The sequence below is a fragment of the Mobula hypostoma genome, chromosome 4, assembly GCF_963921235.1.
Source record: "Mobula hypostoma chromosome 4, sMobHyp1.1, whole genome shotgun sequence".
NCBI classification, from domain to species: Eukaryota; Metazoa; Chordata; class Chondrichthyes; order Myliobatiformes; family Myliobatidae; genus Mobula; species Mobula hypostoma.
The window spans coordinates 97,713,417-97,730,916 of record NC_086100.1 but is presented as its reverse complement, the minus strand read 5'-3'; positions in this window follow the sequence as shown (position 1 = coordinate 97,730,916).

Sequence of the window (17,500 nt, the reverse complement as noted above, 5' to 3'; positions counted from 1 at the left end):
ATTCGTGTAATATTATAAAATATGTTGTTTGATTACACATTCTTTGTTGCTTACATAATACATTTCGGGTTATCTGTAAAAGTATGCAAATGCCATATGTCATTATGCCACCAGTTCTTAAAGTAAAAGTGCGCGCTTGGCTTGAAGTAAAAAAAAATGAAGTTAGATTCTTATTCCCAGTCCTATGCATTTCTTTTAATTAGCTTAATGATTTGGAGTTACCAGACATAACACTGGCAATGAAGAAGTTTTAAATGAACCCAAGATAACTACTTGCTTCTATCTACCTGTTAAAGCACAGCGAGACATGCAAGTTTTTAAAAAAAGCGCAACACTTTTTTATTCTTCAGAGCAGCACATTTTCTTCACTAAAGGATGGTTGAGTTGGAAAAAAAAACAGAAAACAGAAGAATTCATGGGTTCATAAAAAGTGAGTACCAGCTGATAATAATCATAAAGAAAAAACAGAAATGGCTGGCTACATCAGAAAGTTTGACGCACTTGATTTCACGAAAGATAACTGGAATATGTATACTGAACAGATTGAGCAGCATTTTAAAGCAAATGGAATTGCCAACGAGAAATGAGTGCCAGTTTTACGGAGTGCATTCAGTTTAAAGGCATACAGTTTGCTTTGAAGTTTAACTGCTCCAACCAAACCAGCTTTGCTGATATTGTGGAAATAATGCAGGAACATTTAGAACTGAATCCATTATTGATTACAAAATGCTTTAGGTTTCATGAGCAGAATCAAAAGAAAGCGGAGTCCATTTCAGCGTATGTGGTGGAATTGACAAAGTTATCTGAGTATTATCAGTTCAGTAATGGGCTTAATGATGCACCGAGAGATTGTTTAGTTTGTGAAATCTTACAAAAAGACATTCAAAAATGGCTCCTAACGGAAACAGAACTTGCATTTTAAAGTGCTTTGGAAACAGCAGATAGAGACTGTTCTCAATCAAGAGTGAAAGTGAGCATGAATAAAACTGCAAAGTCTAAACAGAAATCGCCCTGGCCAAACTAATTGTGTTTCTGTTGTGGTAGGGACTCGTGTACACTAGACCAATGAAGGTTTAAAGGCAAAACTTGCAGAAAATACAATAAATTTAGACAATTACAAAGAGAATGTCAGGCAGACAAAAATAAATGGGAAGAGAGAAAGAAAGTCAAGTTGCGGTTTCAAAAAGAGCACTGAACTGCATGCTGTTGATGAAAAATGATGCGTGTTACAGGACCGTGTAACCTTGAGACCTACAATGTGAAAGCTACCAGGAGATGAGCAATATGACTTGCACCAGAAGTGAACGACAAATTAATTAAAATGGAATTAGACACTGACTCGGCTGTTTCAGTCATTCCACAAAATGAGTTTGAATGGCATTTCAAAGATATTGAACTGGACCCTGCAGATATCCAACTAAAAACTTGTACTGGAGAAAAGATAACTCCTGTGGAAATGACATTTGTAACAGTGAAATGCAACAACCAACAAGCCACGTTGGGCTTGTATGTGGTAAAAACACAAGGGCCAACTTTGGGGGGTCGTGACTGGCTGAGACAACTACAACTTGATTGGAATTCCATCCACCATTAGTTTGTCACATCCCCTGATATAGAGAAAGGTACTAGATGTTAAATAATAATGCCACACCCGAGTTTTACAAGCCCATCTGGTTCCTTATACTATCTGTGATAAAGTAGCCTGTGAACTGAATGACTGAAGGAATTCTTTCCAAGGTTGAGTGGAGCCCATGAGCAATGTCAGTGGTCCCAGTAGCAAAGAAGAATGGGTCTGTCAGGATCTGTGGTGAAGGTCACCATCAACCCAGTACCGAAAGTAGATCAACACCTTCTGCCTAGGATAGAGGATACCTTTGCAAACCTTTCTGCAGGAAAACCCTTCAGCAAAGTGGACTTAGTCAAGGTCTACAAACAGATGGAAATAGGAGAAGAGTCCAAAATATTTCTCGACATAAACAGTCACAACAAGCTTTATCGCTATGTAATGTCCTGGTTCACATCTTTACTGTTATGCTGTAGGTATTTCATTTAGCAGTTCTATAAGAGCAGTCTGTTCTGTTTTCAGCCTGTTTGGGCTATTGAAGATGAGGGATGATGTGGAATGTGTGCCATCCAATTAGTGGGAGGTTTTTCTTGGTGGGGGACAATAAGGTTGGTCTTTGGCTTTTGTTTGAGAGGAGATGAAGAGAGAAGACACTGGGGAGAACCGGCCATAGCATACAATCCAGTGGGAGACCTGTTTGTTGGAGATGGATTGCGAGATGGACATTCAGAAGATGGTGTGTTGACCGAGGGCCCAGCGCGTGAGTGACAGAGAAGTTCAAGGTGAGCTCCAACTTGTGCGGATTTGACTGTTTAATTAGAATGGGCCCTTTTCTTTTTGTTATTCTTTACTAAGATTCATAAATATCATTCCTTTAATCATATGCAGTGTACTGTCTGTTAGTTCGTGGCATTAATTTGTAGCAGGGTAGCGAATTACACAGCATTCACACAAACCGAGGTTTGGGCTGGGATCCGGTGTGCCTCAATCTCACGATTTTGGCAGGGCCGGAAGTTGTCATCTGTAGACTAAGGCAGCCGAGGAAACCAAGGTGGTTTCCGCTATAATAGGCTTATTTTTGGAGTAGAATCTGTACCTACACTCTGGCAGAAATCCCAGTGTTACTTGCATAACATCATTGTTACCAGTAAGAATGACCAGGACATCTCCAAAAATTCGAGTGTTAAAAAGATTAGAAGATTATAGATGTGTGGTAGAGAGTATATTGACTAGCTGCACCAATGCCCTTGAACAGAAAATCCCACGAAAAGTAGTGGATACGTCCCAGTCCATCACAGGTAAGGCCCTCCCCATCATTGAACACATCTACATGAAGCATTGTCACAGGAAAGCAGCTCCATCATTAGGGACCCCAGCTACACAGGTCATGCTCTCTTCTCACTACTGCCATTGGAAGAAGGTACAGGAGTCTCAGGACTCACACTACCAGGTTCAGGAACAGTTATTACCCCACAGCCATCAGGCTTTTGAACCAGAGGGATAACTTCACTCACCCCAACACTGAACTGTTTCCACAACCTATAGATTCACTTTCAATGACTCTTAATCTCATGTTCTCAATATTTATTGCTTATATTTTACTATTGTTATATATTTTTTTCTCAGCTCAAACTAGTAAAACCTGAGGTACGGGCATAGTCACCACATTCATTTGTCAATTGCTGGGGACTTCCAGACTATTCTCGTGGTGTTTAGTACTGTGGCTTCCTGAAGATTTACATAGCTATTACTAATTGTTTAATGCTATTGTGTTGTGACTTTGGGATGATACTAGCTGTAGATATTTCTCTCGGGACAATGTCTACTTTGTTCATGTTCCAAAGTTTTGCAATTAGCTCTTTTAATTCAGCATATTTCTGGTGTTTTTCATTTATTGATTTCTGTAGGTTAAGTGTGTTTGTAATGGCAATATCCATTAAATCAGTTGTTCTTGCTTGTTTATCCTGTATTATTATATCCAGACAGTTATTATAGATTGTCCTGTCTCTAATAACTGATCAGTCATAATATAATTTGTGGGACTCTGACTCTAAAACTAAATTAGGCTTGTATTTATAGTAAAGTATGATTTAATTTTTGAGTTTGTATTTTAAAGCATGATTTTGATTGATTGTAAGTAATCAGATTGAGTTAAACAGCTGCAGGATCCTGTAATATGTTGGATTGCTTCTGGTTTTTCTTGGCATTTTCTACATTCATCATCTTGAATTTTTCGGTCTTTTATTGTGTATTTTTGATGATTTTTTTGTGTTAACCACCTGGTCCTGTATTGTCACAAAGAATCCTTCTGTTTCTGGAAAGAGGTCTCCAACTCTGAACTAGGTGTTTGGTGCTTCCTTGTTGACATCAAGTCTACTCAGATCATGGGGATGTCTTCCGTGGAAGGTCATGCTCTTCCATTGGTTAACTTTTTCTTCAATAGTGATAATGTCTTCATTTTTCTGGGTTGTGCTCTGGGTTATTAATAATTATTATTATTTATTTTTGTATTTGTACAGTTTGTTTTTTGCACACTGGTTGTCCATCTGTTGGTGTGGTCTTTCATTGATTCTATTATGGCTATTGGATTTATCGAGTATGCCAACAAGATGAATCTCAGGGTTGTATATGGTAACGTATATGTATTTTGATAAGAATTTTACTCTGGACATTGATCCAACAAAAATACTGGAAATTAACACAACCCCATTATCTTAATGTTTGGTTCTTGCATACGCAGTCTTTCAGTCTATGGAGCAGCCTATGCTTTTAAATTCAATTCACTGCTCACAATTTACAAAGAACTGAAGACTAACTGCAAGCCTTCTGAACTTATTTAAAATAAGAACTGAAGCCTGGTTCTTGTTTGAATTAATATCTGCTGTATTCAGAATACTCCCTAACATGCATATGATAATAAACTGAACTTAAGAAAATTTGGAAAACGTACAACATCTACATCACTTTTGGGATAATGTAACCAATGCACCAAAGAATGTAGTAAATTGTGGTCAGACTAGGTCCACAACTATAACATTCAATGTAACAACAAAACCACATAGGGTGGTGTCTGTACTGGATCCCCAGCTGGGTAACCTCCTTCCTTCCCACTAGCTTTAAACTCCACTCCTATTTATCTTTTAAATAGATGTGTTTTACTTTAAAATCACAGTCCCTCAAGCTTCTTATTTTCGAGTGGAAGTGTTGTGAGATGCGGTGGAGTCACAGCACTGACACCATAATCAATTGGCCATTCAACAGAAACAAATAAATTAGGAATGGAAATATAGTTTTTCTTGCCGATTTCTCATGAAGGAATCAGAATCAGGTTTATTATCACTGACACATGTCGTAAAATGTGTTGATTTGTGGCAGCGTAAGAACTATCTTAAAAAATCAATAAATAAATAATGTGAAAGAGGAATAGCCAGCGAGTGATCATGGGATCATGGTCCATTCGGAAATCTGACAGTGGCGGGGACAAAACTGTTGTTAAAATGCTGAGAGTGGTTACTCAGCCTCCCCAATGGGAATAATGGGACGAGGACTGCGACTAAGTCACTGGAGAAGCTGGCTGATATGGAAGTCTTTATATCATGACAAGCAGACAATCTCTTGGTAGAGTCTCTCAAACTCAAAGTACATCAGGATTTTATACTCTTGAATAGTACCAGTCAGTGATTTAATATAATTTCAAAAGCTTACTTTAATATTGTGCATGACAAATGGCTCATTTGAAGTACATATTTACAGTAGAAGGCCATGGTAATTGATGATCATCCCTGAAGGTTCAAACACCTTTGCTGGGAGAAACTAATTCACACAGATGATTTATAAGTTTCTGAAGACAGAGAACCCAGAGCCTCAAGGTGAGTGTTGTGAGGACTGACTCTCTGAGTACAACAATATTGATAAATCAGCAATGTTTGTGACCATGTTTGAGGTGCCAAGTGGAAATATCACTCTGGTTTGCGAGTTTCCTTGAACCTTTTTACAAATGGTGCAAATGACTTAAGCTGTGGTTGCCTGATTCGATGCAGGCCAATTAACCTATGTCCCCATTGTCTTAAGTTTGGTTAATACATATTACTATTTTACAAACCATATCTCTTAGCAACCAGCCCCATGTTGTGGGCCAACAGCCTGTACTCCTCAGACAGTGCTCTTTGTTTGCAAAGCTGTCCTTTTAACTTCAAACTGAGTACTGCATGTAATTTACATAAAGAATGGAAGCCTAGTTCTTGTTTGAATTACCATCTCCTATATTTACATAATTCCATAACTCCTGAATAATCCCCATCAAGCATATACTGGATGATGAGGGGCTTTAAGGATGGGCACTGCTTTCTTGAGGCGTCATCTTTTGAAGGTGTCCTGGATGGATTGTGCCCATAATAAAGCTGGCCATTTGGCCCCTCAATTTGATACCAGTTCTCAGAGCAAGCCAATTCCTGTATTTACTTCCCTGTAACCCATTCCCTCTCAAATACCCATCAAATCCCTCTCTCCCCTGATTCTCTTTTTGCCCATTTACATGACAGTTAATTTATGGTAACTAGTTAACTTAGCAACCAGCACATCTTTAAGATGTAAGAGGAAACCACAGTACATAGTCACAAGGGGAACATGAAAACTCCATACAAATAGCACTTTAGATCAACATTGAACCAGGGTTATTGGAGCATTTTGTTTATATTTTGAACCTGAAGTAGTAACATTTTTAAACCAATGTAAGTTGTGGCTACCAATATCCACTAATTTATACTGGTTGTTCGTCCATCGTTGATGTTGATGAGGACCTCGACACCATTATGATGGTGTCGAGACTAGCACATGATTTGGATTTAAGTGAGGGAGAGTTGCGCAGTGTCAGCCTCACTCTCTCTTCCCAATTCCCATCTGGATCCAGTGGCAAGACAGAGTCTAGACGGCTGGAGATGGGACTAGGCGCAGTGGATAACCAGGACGTCTTCTGTGTCTTGTCCTGCTCTACATGTTCCACTACGCTTGCAGCGACAGCCTTCTTGACCGTTGGACCTTCCATTGGTCTCGTCCGCTCAATCCGCCGGAGTCTGTCTTCACATGCTGGGATAGACAACTCCCTATCACACCGAGGGTTTGAAACCCGTCGGCTACCCTCACCTGGTTTAGCCGGCTTGTCGAAGCCGTTGCCCGGGGTGTGGCCACTGTCGCATGCAAACAGCTATGGGGAGCCACAGGTGAGAGCTTAGTGCCAGGTGGGGACCAAAGGTGGACTAACCGCCCTGAAAAGGACGCAACATGTTCCCCCACCAGAGGTGCTACCCCTCCCTGACACCCATACACTAAAGTATAAGGTATAAAGTATAATTGTTAAACTGGAGATTGATGGTATAGCTACAATGAACCTACACTAACTTAAAAAGTTTGCATATAAATGGACAAAAATAATATTGTTATTTCCCTAGTGACAGTGTTCAAAAGTTCAAAGTAAAATTTATTATCAGAGTACATACATGTCACCACATTCAATCCTGAGATTCTTTTTCTGTAGGCATACTTGGCAAATCTATAGAACAGTGACTGTAAACATCAGGAACTTTAACTGAAGCAAACTGTACAAATGTAGATAATAAATAGCAATAAATAACAAGGTAAGAGTCTTTAAATGCATGTAGGTATCTCTTTTTGTTCAAGAGCCTGATGGTTGAGGGGCAGTAATTTTTCTTGAACCTGGTGGTATGAGTCCTGAGGCTCTTGTACCTTCGACCTGATGGCAGCATTGAGAAAAGAGCATGGTCTGGGTGGTGGGGATCTCTGATGATGAATGCTGCTTTCTACAGCAACATTTTATGTAGATGTGCTCAATGGTTGGTAGAGTTTTATCTGTGATGGACTGGGCCGAGTCCATTCCCTTTTGTAGGATTTTCCGCTCAAAGGCCTTGGTGTTCCCATACCAGGCTGTAATGCAGCCAGTCTGCACATGTCCCACCACACATCAATGGAAGTTTGCCAAGGATTATGATGACATGCTGAAACTCCGCAGACCCCTGAGGAATTAGAGGCACTACTGTGCTTTCTTTACAATTACAATTATGATGTGTCCAGGACAGGTCTTCTGAGATAGTGACACCCAGGAAACATTTCCTTGGTCTTATTGACACTGAGTGAGAGGTTGTTTTTAATTACACCACTCAGTCAAATTTTCAGTCTCCTTCTCCATGCTGATTCATCACCACCTTTGATACAGCCCACAACAATGGTGTCATCAGCAAACTTGTATATGGTGTTGGAGCTGTACTTAGCGACACAGTCAGAGGTGTAAAGTGAGTAGAGCAGGGGACTAAGCACACAGTTGTGTGCTGATGGAGATTGTGAAGATGTTTTTGACAACCCAAACTGACTGGGGTCTACGGTGATGAAAACTGGGATCCAATTGCACAGAGTGGATTGAGGCCCAGGTCTTGCAGTTTACTGATTAGTTTGGAGGGAATGATGGTGTTAAATGCTGAGATATAATCAATAAAGAGCATCCTGCTATATGCATCTTTGCTGTCCAGATGTTCCAGGATTGTGTGAAGAGAATGAGATAGCATCTGCTGTAGACCTGTTGCTACGGTAGGCAAATTGGAGAGGATCCAAGATACCACACAGGAGCTGATATGCTTCAACACCAGCCTCTCAAAACACTTTATCACTGTGGATGTAAGTGCCACTGGGCAATAGTCACTTGGACAGGTTACCACGCTCTTCTTGGGTATCAGTACAATTGAAGCCTGTTTGAAACACACCGGCGCAGCGAGAGGTTGAAGATATCCGTGAATACACCAGCCAGTTAGTCAGTACAGGCCTTCAGTACAGAGTACTGTATGGACCAGATGCTTTCTTTGGATTCACTCTTTTGAAGGCAGCCCACATGTCATCTTTAGATACTGAGACCAAAGGATGATTGGGAGACGGGGGGTGGGGGGTGCTGCGTGATGGTTCCTGTTCTGGTGATCAAAGCAAGCAGAGAGGACATTGTGCTCACTTGGAAGCAAAGCTCTGCTGTTCCCTATGTTGCAAGATTTAACTTTGTAGGAGTACTGTTACATTTCACCATCTATTGTTGGACAAAGGATTTGCAGCAACTGATACACATACACCAAACACAGCTGTGTCTGTACAAAATAAGTGGAGGGTTTTTAGACACTAACTTCCAATTTGAGATTTAGTTAGATGCTTAATAATCTCTGCTTGCTGGCCTATGTGAGTAATTGCCTATACTAAATACCAATCTTTCCTCAGTCAGCATTGTGCAATGAGAGGAGGGCTCCACTTTCAGTGTCAAATAACACTTCTGCTGAAGTGATGCACAGCTTCTATACTAGAGCTTCACACTCTTCTATTTAGACTACACTTTTAGACCCGCCATGCTCACTTTTTAAATAATGCTTATTAAGTTAACACACTTGCAATAATTTCAAACCTAAAGGCTCAATGGAAGGGAAAAATTCAATCTCTCATTTATGTGCATGTGACATATCTACATGTGGAATGCACTGGGGGCGTCAGTCAGCACCTGTGAGATCATTGGTTATGCATTGCACATCTGATAACACACATCCAACATTGAAATGAGTTCTTGTGCTAATGGAACCACGTGCTCCTCAAATGGAAAAAAACAGATCTTTGACAGGAAGGAAGAAGTCTGCTGATCATGTTAAAGGGAAAGCCCTTACCTAGCCTGAACTGGTAATGCCATTGTGATGGAGATTCACTTTCCAAGGTCCAACACATTTATTGCCAACCTCAGCTTTCTAGTTTAGAAGCAAGACCTCTCCAAAGGGTCAGATTTACTGGTTATTTCCCACATGTCGGTCTATGGGCTTCTCTTGTGCAAAGATGAGCCCAATAGGATGGAGGAGCAACATCTTATATTCCACCTGGGTAGCCTCCAACCTGATGGCATGTAAATCAATTTCTCCTTCTAGTTCCTCCCCACTCCCCTCTTCTAATTCCCATTCTGGCTTCTTATCATCTACCCATCACTTCCCCCCCCCGTGTCGCCTCTTCCTTCCATTTCTCCTGTGGGCCACTCTCCTCCCCTATCAGATTCTTTCTTCTCCAGCCCTTTACCCTTCCCACCCGCCTGGCTTCATCCTCCTCTGCCCCCCTCCACCTTTTTATTCTGGCGTATTCCCTCCTCCTTTTCAGTCCTGAAGAAAGAGTCTCAGCCCAAAATGTCGACTGTACTCTTTTTCCATGCCTGACCTGCTGAGTTAGAACCATAGAAACTACAGCAAAGAAACAGGCCCTTTGGCCCTTCTTGGCTGTGCCGAACCATTTTCTGCCTAGTCCCACTGACCTGCACACGGACCATATCCCTCCATACACCTTCTATCCATGTATCTGTCCAATTTATTCTTATATGTTAAAAAAGAACCCGCATTTACCACCTTGTCTGGCAGCTCATTCCATACTCCCACCACTCTCTGTGTGAAGAAGCCCCCGCCTAATGTTCCCTTTAAACTTTTCCCCCCTCACCCTTAACCCATGTCCTCTGGTTTTTTTCTCCCCTTGCCTCAGTGGAAAAAGCCTGCTTGCATTCACTCTATCTATACCCATCATAATTTTATATACCTCTATCAAATCTCCCCTCATTCTTCTACGCTCTGGGGAATAAAGTCCTAACCTATTCAACCTTTCTCTGTAACTGAGTTTGTCAAGTCCCGGCAACATCCTTGTAAACCTTCTCTGCACTCTTTCAACCTTATTTATATCCTTCCTGTAATTTGGTGACCAAAGCTGAACACAATACTCCAGATTCGCCTCACCAATGCCTTATACAACCTCATCATAACATTCCAGCTCTTATACTCAATACTTCGATTAATAAAGGCCAATGTACCAAAAGCTCTCTTTACGACCCTATCTACCCGTGACGACACTTTTAAGGAATTTTGTATCTGTATTCCCAGATCCCTCTGTTCCACTGCACTCCTCAGTGCCTTACCATTAACCCTGTATGTTCTACCTTGGTTTGTCCTTCCAACGTGCAATACCTCTCACTTGTCAGTATTAAACTCCATCTGCCATTTTTCAGCCCATTTTTCCAGCTGGTCCAAGTCCCTCTGCAGGCTCTGAAAACCTTCCTCACTGTCTACTACACCTCCAATCTTTGTATCATCAGCAAACTTGCTGATCCAATTTACCACATTATCATCCAGATCATTGATATAGATGACAAATAACAATGGACCCAGCACTGATCCCTGTGGCACACCACTAGTCACAGGCCTCCACTCAGAGAAGCAATTCTCTACCACCACTCTCTGGCTTCTTCCATCGAGCCAATGTCTAATCCAATTTACCACCTCTCCATGTATACCTAGCGACTGAATTTTCCTAACTAACCTCCCATGCGGGACCTTGTCAAAGGCCTTACTGAAGTCCATGTAGACAATATCCACTGCCTTCCCTTCATCCACTTTCCTGGTAACCTCCTCGAAAAACTCCAGCAGATTGGTCAAACATGACCTACCACGCACAAAGCCATGTTGACTCTCCCTAATAAGCCCCTGTCTATCCAAATGCTTGTAGATTCTGTCTCTTAGTACTCCCTCCAATAACTTACCTACTACTGACGTTAAACTCACTGGCCTATAATTTCCCGGATTACTTTTCGATCCTTTTTTAAACAACGGAACAACATGAGCCACTCTCCAATCCTCCGGCACTTCACCCGTAGACAGCGACATTTTAAATATTTCTGCCAGGGCCCCCGCAATTTCAACACTAGTCTCCTTCAAGGTCCGAGGGAACACTCTGTCAGGTCCCGGGGATTTATCCACTTTAATTTTCCTCAAGACAGCAAGCACCTCCTCCTTTTCAATCTGTACAGTTTCCATGGTCTCACTACTTGATTCCCTCAATTCCATAGATTTCATGCCAGTTTCCTTAGTAAATACAGACGCAAAAAACCTATTTAAGATCTCCTCCATTTCCTTTGGTTCCACACAAAGCCGACCACTCTGATCTTCAAGAGGACCAATTTTATCCCTTACAATCCTTTTGCTCTTAATATACTTGTAAAAGCTCTTTGGATTATCCTTCACTTTGATTGCCAAGGCAACCTCATGTCTTCTTTTTGCCCTCCTGATTTCTTTCTTAAGTATTTTCTTGCACTTATACTCCTCAAGCACCTGATTTACCCCCTGTTTCCTATACATTTCATACAACTCCCTCTTCTTCTTTATCAGAGTTGCAATATCCCTTGAGAACCAAGGTTCCTTATTCCTATTCAATTTGCCTTTAATCCTGACAGGAACATACAAACTCTGCAATCTCAGAATTTCCCCTTTGAAGGCTTCCCACCTACCAATCACATCTTTGCCAGAGAACAACCTGTCCCAATCCACGCCTTTTAGATCCTTTCTCATTTCTTCAAATTTGGCCTTCTTCCAGTTCAGAACCTCAACCCTAGGACCAGATCTATCCTTGTCCATGATCAAATTGAAACTAATGGTGTCATGATCACTGGAACTAAAGTGCTCCCCTACACAGACTTCTGTCACTTGCCCTAATTCATTTCCTAACAGGAGATCCAATATTGCATCCCCTCTAGTTGGTCCCTCTATAAACTGATTTAGAAAACTTTCCTGAACACATTCAGCATTTTGTGTGTGTTGCTTTAGATTTCCAGCATCTGCTGACTTTCTCATATTTAGATACATTGGTGATAAAATTTAACTTTTAACCAATAAATTTGCTCAGTTTTTTTTGTTGTAAGCAAGAACCAGTCTCCAGTTTGAAATTGGAGGCACAGCTTTACAAAGAGCACAGTGACATAACAGTGAGGCTATGCCTTTGAGAAGGGTTTAAACTACAAAGTGTAATTTGGCAGTGGGATAGGAACAAGCGTGAAAAGGCTGAGGATGGGGGAGTTAGTTTACAAACAGAAGCAGTATGTGGAGAGACCGAGGAAGAACAGGCAGATGCAAAATTGCAAGGAGATGATGATGATGAGGAGGCCTCTGTCGGTCAGGGTCGACCATGAATGTTGCGTCTTAGCTGTCTAGATACACAAGTCAGGGCAGTATGATATGGAAAGCAAGTTGTTGCCCATGTAGCAAGCTCCCCCTCTCCATGCATCTGATTAATCCAAAGGAACTGAAAAGACCAATACAGCAGCATCACAGGAGTTGCCAGTCAACATTGAACAATGTAGGACTGCCTTAGGGACTCCGGCTCTGGATTTTCCTCAGGGTTTACTCCTGAAGCCTTCCCCATGAGTGGGTATACCTGCAAGGCAGCAGAGATTTGAGATCAGAGTTCTCCTTCTCCTAGATGAGCTGCCAACCACAGCTAATGAGTCCATCTGCCTGAAGTGACAGGTTTTAAGGTGCCAGTAACCTGCCTTTGCACCTTCTCCTGTCAGTAGAAACGGTTCAATCAGGCTCAGTAACTAAGCCACACGAGAAGGTCAGGAGCTGGACTTGGTTGTCAGAGGCTATTTGAGTTGCACACCACTGGGAGCATTTAATAGGTAGTGGGAGATTATCCCCATTACCACCCCCCGGCTAGAACAACCTTAAGGAACCAGGGAGTAGGATGGGTTGAAGTGTAACATTGGGACAAAATTGAAAAGGGTGATGATGTGTTATATTTGAATACATGTAGTATTCAGAATAAGGTAGATGATCTTGTAGCGCAGTTAGAGATTGGCAGTGGGCATTGTGGGCATCACTGAGTCGTAGCTGAAAGAAGATCATAGTTGGGAGCTTAACATCTAAGGATTCACATTGTATTGAAAGGACAGGCAGGCAGGCAGGCAGAGGAGGTGGGGTGTTCTGTTGGTAAAATTGAAATCAAAACTTTACAAAGTGGTGACATAGAATTGGAAGATGAGGAATCCCTGTGGGTAGAATTAAGAAACCGCAAGGATAAAAGGACCTTGATGGGAATTTTGTACAGGCCTCTGAATAGTATCCAGGATGTGGGATACAAATTACTACAGGAAATAGAAAAGGCATGTAAAGAGGGCAATGCTTTGACAGGGATGTGGGCTTTCAATATGTAGGTAAATTGGGAAAATTGAGTTGGTGCTGGATCCAAAGGGAGGGAATTCATACGGTGCCTACAACAAGACTTTTTAGAGTAGCTTGTGGTTGAGCCCACTAGGGGAAAGGCAATTCTAGATTGAGTGCTGTATAATGAACCCGATTTGATTAGGAAGCTTAAGGTAAAGGAACCTGTAGGAGGCAGTGGTCGTAATATGATAGAATTTACCCTACAGTTTAAGAAGGAAAAGATAAAGTCAGATGTATCAGTATTCCAGTGGAGTAAAATGAATTACAGAGGGATGAGAGAAGAGCTGGTCAAAGTTGATTGAAAGAGGACACAAGCAGAGTCGATTGAAAGAGGACCCAAGCAGAGTCGACAGCAGAACAGGAGTAGCTGGAGTTTCTGAAAACAATTTGGAAGGCACAAAATAGATATATCCCGAAGTATTCTAAAGGGAGGATGAAGCAACTGTAGCTGAAAAGGGAAGTCAAAGACAGCATAAAAGGAAAAGAGAGAGTATATAACACAACAAAATATAATGGTAAGTTAGAGGGTTGGGAAGCTTTTAAAAAACAACAGAAAGCTACTAAAAAGCCATTAGGAGAGAAATCATGAAATATGAAGGAAAACTTGCCAATAATATGAAATGGAGTTTTCAAATCTATAAAGAGTAAAAGAGAGGCAAGACCACTGGAACATGATGCTGGAGGGTAGTAATGGGGGACAAAGAAACGGCGAATGAACTTTATTAGTATTTTACATCAGCTAGTGGAAGACGCTAGCTATATGTCAGAAATTCAAGAATGTCAGGGTAAAAGTGAGTAAAAATGCTATTACTAAGGAGAAGGTGCTAGGGAAGCTGAAAGGTCTGAAGGTAGATAAGTCACCTGAACCAGATTAACTTCTCCCCATGGTTCTGAAAGAGGTGACTGAAGAGATTGTGGCGGCATTACCATAGGTCTTTCAAGAATCACTAGATTCTGGCATAGTTCCAGAGGACTGGAAAATTTGGAGGGAGAAGATAGCGACGCAACGCAGCACGCGCGGCCGCTCCGAATGATATCGTATGTGTTAACTAGGGGCTGTGCACAATCCTGATTTGATGGAGACAGCCGTGAGAAGCACGGAAGAACACCTGGAGAAACTTCTGAAATGCCCGCTTCGCTGCCACTGCTACTGTGCGATCGAGAATCTCCGGAGGGGAAGGCCCCAACTCCTTGGCTTTGCCTTCTGCCTGTTGCCGGGTCCAGGGTTGAAGCGCTTGGTAGAAATGGTGCTCGGTGTTGGAGGTCTGGTCGGAGGCTCGGAGTTTTCTGACGGACTCAAGAGTCGGCTGTGGTCGGGTGCTTCCAGAATGCTGTATCGGCAAGTTTGCGGCGCTGGAGGTTCATCGCAGGGAGAGTTTTTTTTTCTTCCTTCTACTGTCTGCGTGAGATGATGGGACTTTTGAGAGACTTTGAGATTTTTTTTTTACTGTGCCCGTGGTCTGTTCTTCATCAAATTACGGTATTGCTTTGCACTGTTGTAACTATATGTTATAATTATGTGATTTTTGTCAGTTTTTCAGTCAGTTTGTCTTGTGTTTCTGTGATATCATTCTGGAAAAACATTGTATCATTTCTTAATGCATGCATTACTAAATGACGATAAAAGAGGACTGCGTGTCCTCATAATCTAATCTAATTGCAAATGTCACCCCACTCTTGAAGAAGGGAGGAAGGCAGAAGAAAGAAACTTATAGGCCAGGATGAGGTTTCAGGGTATTTGAAGGCACATAAGAAAATGGGCTAAGGTCAGCATGGTTTCCTTAAGGGAAAACCTTGCCTGACAAATCTGTTGGAATTCTTTGAGGAAATAACGGGCAGGATCAGTGGAAGGAGAGTTAGTGGATGTCGTTTACTTGGATTTTCAGAAGGCCTTTGACAAGGTGCCATACATGAGAACCCATAATACTACAGGCAAGGTATTAGAATGCATGGATTATTGCCTGACTATCAGGAGGCAAAGAACAGGAATAAAGGGAGACTTTTCTAGTTGGCTGCCGGTGACTAGTGGTGTTCCACAGGGGTCAGTGTTGGGACTGCTTCCTATCATGACAATGATTTGGATGAAGGAATTAATGGCTCTCTGGCCAGGTTTGTGGATGATATGATGATAGATGGATAGGCAGGTAGTGCTGAGGAAGCAGATGGTCTGAGAAGAACTTGGACAGATTGTGAGAATGGCAAAGAGTGTCAGGAAGTGTATGGTCATGCAATTTGGTAGAAGGGACAAAAGCATACACTATTTTCTAAACGGAGATAAAATTCATAAATCAGAGGAGCAAAGGGACTTGTGAGTCCTTGTGCAGGATTCCCTAAAGGTTAACTTGCAGGTTGAGTTGGTGGTAAGGAAGACAAATGTAATGTTAGTATTCATTTCAAGAGGACTAGAATATGAGCAAGGGTATAATGCTGAGGCTTGAAAAGGCATTGGTCACACCACTTGCAGCATTCTAAGCAGTTTTGGGCCTGTTATCTCAGAAAAAATGTGCTGGCATCGGAGAGGGCCAGAGGAGGTTCACAAGAATAATCCCAGGAATGAAAGGGTTAACGTTTGAGGAATGTTTGATGGCTCTGGACCTGTACTTGCTGGAGTTTAGAAGAATGACGGGGAATCTCATTGAAACCTAACAAATATTGAAAGGTCTGGATAGAGTGGATGTGGAGATGTTGTTTCCTATAGTGGGTGAGTCTAGGAACAGAGGGCACAGCTTCAGAATAGAGGGTTGTCCATTTAGAACCGAGATGAGGAATTTCTTTAGCCAGTGGGTAGTGAAACTGTGGAATTAATTGCCACAGACAGCTGTGGAGCCCAAATCACTGAGTATATTTAAAGCAGAGGTTGATAACCTTGATTAGTCAGGGTGTCAAAGGTTACAGGGAGAAAACAAGAGAATGGGGTTGAGAAAGATAATAAATCAGCTATGATGGAATGGTGGAACAGACTCAATGGGCCAAATGGCCTAATTATGCTCCTATGTCTTATGGTCTAATGGTCAATTAGTACCATAACACTAAAGATGGTTACAAGTTGGTATGTTTGTATACTCCGAGGGTCCGCCGTCGCAGGTTTAATTCTGGATGCTTGGGATCTCTATCACCAGATGCTTTTAGAACATCTGTGTGAGTTGCTTTGTCCCAGCAGAGTTATCTAGAAAACATGCAGATGATGTCATCTAGTAGCAAAAACACTTTAAATAATAGAACACATTGGGGATTGTTAGGAAGAACTTGAATTCATTCCTAATCAACACACATAAAAGTTGCTGGTGAACGCAGCAGGCCAGGCAGCATCTCTAGGAAGAGGAGCAGTCGACGTCTCAGGCCGAGACCCAACGCCTGAAACGTTGACTGCATCTCTTCCTAGAGATGCTGCCTGGCCTGCTGCATTCACCAGCAACTTTTATGTGTGTTGCTTGAATTTCCAGCATCTGCAGAATTCCTGTTGTTTGCATTCATTCCTAATCCTTTGGTTTCTGTGATGGGTGATTCATTCTCTGCAACGCATTGGCATGTTCTTTTTGGTAGGTGTTTGGAAATCCCTTTAGTTGTAAATCTTTTATACTTCAGAAATCTTTTATTAACAGATCTTCCATGAATGTTTAATGTGTGTTAAGAATTATTTATCTAAAGCATGTAACATTAAAACAATAATGGTTGAAACTACTTTGTTACCAAATACAGTATAATCTCTCTATAGTGAGGGTACTTGTAGATATTAATACTGGATTGGCCTTTAAATCTTCTTTTGAGTTTGGGGCTTTGTAGACAGGGAACCCAATACCATCACACCAGGAAAGGCAACCTTGGTGTCTCCTCCAATGTATTTGATGTTTCAGGTGTTCCAAGTAAGAGCAACTTCCTTTCTGAG